Source organism: Mastomys coucha, unplaced genomic scaffold (genome assembly GCF_008632895.1).
Source record: "Mastomys coucha isolate ucsf_1 unplaced genomic scaffold, UCSF_Mcou_1 pScaffold13, whole genome shotgun sequence".
Taxonomy (NCBI): domain Eukaryota; kingdom Metazoa; phylum Chordata; class Mammalia; order Rodentia; family Muridae; genus Mastomys; species Mastomys coucha.
In genome coordinates, this window is record NW_022196895.1 from 48257442 (window position 1) to 48261083 (window position 3642).

Sequence of the window (3642 nt, forward strand, 5' to 3'; positions counted from 1 at the left end):
TGAAGTGGAAGTTTCTGATTTCTTTGGAGACACAGTTGTGCCGTGTCATGTTTTTGTGGAAGTGTCTTGTGAAAGGGCATGTGATGTTTCACTGGAGTGGATGCTTGAGAGGACTCTAGGAAGAGTGATGTTTGGAAAGGATATAAATGGAACGCCACATTGAGAGGATCCTCTTGTATTGCTACATCACCTTGCAACACTTCACAGTTCTTTGTTGTTGTTATTGTGTTATTAATTTTGAAAGCATAAGAGCATTTCATTGGTAATAAGCAGAAGTGAGTCTGGAAGCAGAACTTAAAATATTCACTAAAAAGATGGGTTTTTTTCAATACTTTCTTTTAAAAAAAAAAAGATGTATTTTGGAAAATTTCAAAGAGGTATGGAAGTGAAGAAAAATACATGGTAAAACCCAATCAACACAACCTGGATTCAGCAAATATTATTATGAATGCTCTCTCAGCTGGTTCTCATTGTTGCAGCCAAATATTTAAAAATGAACTCTGGACTGCATCTCACTCTAGCTCCTGTATGCCTACCTGGCCTGAATCTCACTTCACTGTTCTTCACTGATCTTCCCTTGTCTTGACTTCATAGAAAGAAACTTGCCAAAGACCTTCTTGTGGTATGTACTGGCTAGTTTTGTGTGTCAACTTGACACAGGGTGGAGTTATCACAGAAGGGAGCTTCAGGTGGGGAAGTGCCTCCATGAGGTCCAGCTATGGGGCATTTTCTCAATTAGTGATCAAGGGGGTAGGGCCCCTTGTGAGTCGTTCCATCCATGGGCTGGAGGTCTTGGGTTCTATAAGAGAGCAGATTGAGCAAGCCAGGAGAAGCAAGCCAGTAAAGAACATCCCTCCATGGCCTCTGCATCAGCTCCTGCTTCCTGACCTGCTTGAGTTCCAGTCCTGACTTCCTTTGGTGATGAACAGCCATGTGGAAGTAAGCCAAATAAACCCTTTCCTCCCCAACTTGCTTCTTGGTCATGATGTTGTGCAGGAATAGAAACCCTGACTAAGACATGGTATTCCTGCTCATTCTTGTCACTTCTGCTGACTCATGCTGAGCCTTGCTGATTGAACCACTGCTATTGATTGTCTTTGGTGTTTACTATGGAGCTGGACTTCTAGTATCTTGACATGGAAGATTGGAATCACCACAAAGAACTACTTCTAAACAGGTCCACAATTCCTTGTCCTACTAACCATCTTTCTCCCCTACCTTTGGTTGGTGAGCTAAAAGAAAAGTTGAAGCATTTAAAAACCTTAAAGTAGGCTCTCCAAAAATTTAAGCCTACAGAAAGCCAAGTAAACCCAACTTTCTTTTGGTAGTAGAATCTCATCACAGTAATAGTAACCCTAACTACAAAAGGACTCCATTTTACCACACTCTAATAGTCTTTTGTGAGGGTCTTTGCAAACACCAGGGCTGGCAGGGTAATGATCTGCATGAAACAGGAAGGAAATCTAGTTCAATATAATTCAATAGCATTTGATGCAAACTTCTGAAATGTGACACTGGGCAGTTTATTTTAGCCATATTTAAACATGGCATGATTTTGAAGAAAAATTTTCCCTGATGATAATTAACTCAAAGCTTAAGAAAGCTTTACATGGAAACTCTTTACAAAGTAAAAATGGCCTCTTCCATAAAGATGAGTTTTGTTGGAGGGGAAACTAGGAAAGGAGAAATTTACATGTAAATAAAGAAAATATCTAATAAAAAAGGTGATTCTTAGGGCAGAGCTTTTCAATATTTGATGTGTAGGCACATACTATGTACTTTTTACCCCTTATCTAATAAATGGTTCATGAAGAATTAAAAAAAAAAAAGAACCTTCAGGGATGTCTACACTTGTAACAAAACATTCTTTTTACACAATAAACATTTACTGTGTCTTATTAGAAAAGTGGTTATTAGAAAATTAACCCTTATTAGAAGAGTTATTTTTTTAACTTTTATTGCATTATGAGGAAAGTTACATGATTTCAATTTATCTGAATTTGTTAACATTTAAAAACATTTTAAGTAAATAGAATTAAATCACATTCTTGTTTCCCTTTTGTACCCCAACTCCTCCCAGAGACCCCCTTTAATACCTACAATATTTTTTGTCATATTATCTAAAATTTATAACATATTACAACAATAAATATAAGTATTATAAAAGTTGTTTGACATAAAACAACAGTCAATTTAAGTCTTATGTAGATGTTCGTCTATAGCAATAGTGAAAATACATTTTTCTCAATATAAATTTTAAATAACTCCTAACATATTAGCTGTATATTTCAAAATAATACATCACTACTAGTATTTTCTTAAATGAAAATAAATATATAAAGTCTTTTTGTTTGTTTGTTTTGTATTTAGTAGAGTTTAAAATCTTGGCTTTTACTGTGGTACAAGCCCAAAATAAGAACAATTTTTAGACACTGGATTTCATTGTAATAAGGCTGTACTTCAATGACCCTCACATCACCAAAGGATTTTACCTCCATCATAGGTAAGCTGAGAGTTGATAGTTCTGCTGCACCAAGAAATGAATTGTAGGCACGATTTTTGGATACAGACTTCCTGCTATGTTCAAAGCTATTTGACTTGAGGGAGTGACTTTATTCTCAGCCCACAGAGAACAGGTTACATTATTTAAGAAATGTTGTATACAAATTCATGTGTTTAAACCTTTAGTCCTCAGAGGCCCCAATTGGTGGACTGGGGAAATTTTTGGATTGGGGTATGAGGGATCTAGGCAAACTACATTTCCTTTTGAGCTTTCTGTTTCTTGACTCATGGAGATAGGAGGAAGCCATGACACCAAGTCCCACTGCCTTCTGGAAAATGGTTTTTGATGTTGTACATTTCTTGCCATAATGAACCATATTCCCCTAAACTATGAGCTGAAATAAATTCTTACTCTTTTAAGTTAAAAAAAAAAGAAATGGTGTATGTATTAAGATGGTCTATCCATAAAGTCATTCACCAACTGTTTCAATGAACAATGGTTCTGCTTGGAGGGTGGCACAGACATTAGGTGAGGGTAAGAATTTGGTTCATTAGCTGTGATAATTTGGAAAAGCACTCATCTCAGAGAAAGAGTAACTTATAAAGTCCTCTTCTTCAAACTTGATTCAAGAGCTACAAATGTCAAGCAAAGCATTCAGTCTCACTTTGTTGTTCTCTTACAAGCCACCTCCCTAGTTAATCGTCTATGCTTCTTTTGGGTATAAAAATACTTTTGAAATATACAAGCTGTTTTGAAAACCATAGTACAATGTAGAAACATGAAATAAACAATACTACTAATAGGGAGGCTGAGATAGGAGAAGCAAGTTTTCAAGACCCTTATGTTGTACACAGCCAGACATTGTCACAAACAAACAAGCTGAAAGTGTATATAGATTGTACAATATTGGACCTATTTCTCCAATTACCTAATTAGAGAGACCATTGAATGACAATCAATAAATTTCTAATTCCTCATATTTTTGGATATTGATTAGGATATGTTGGTAATATTAATATTCATATTAATATATTAAGAAAAAGTAATTGTCACTTCCTGATGTTTTTGTTGAAGAAGTAGAATTAGGTTTGTGTGGATTTGTTGAAAGATTACCTTCTTGCTTCTTCTAGGGTGTAGTT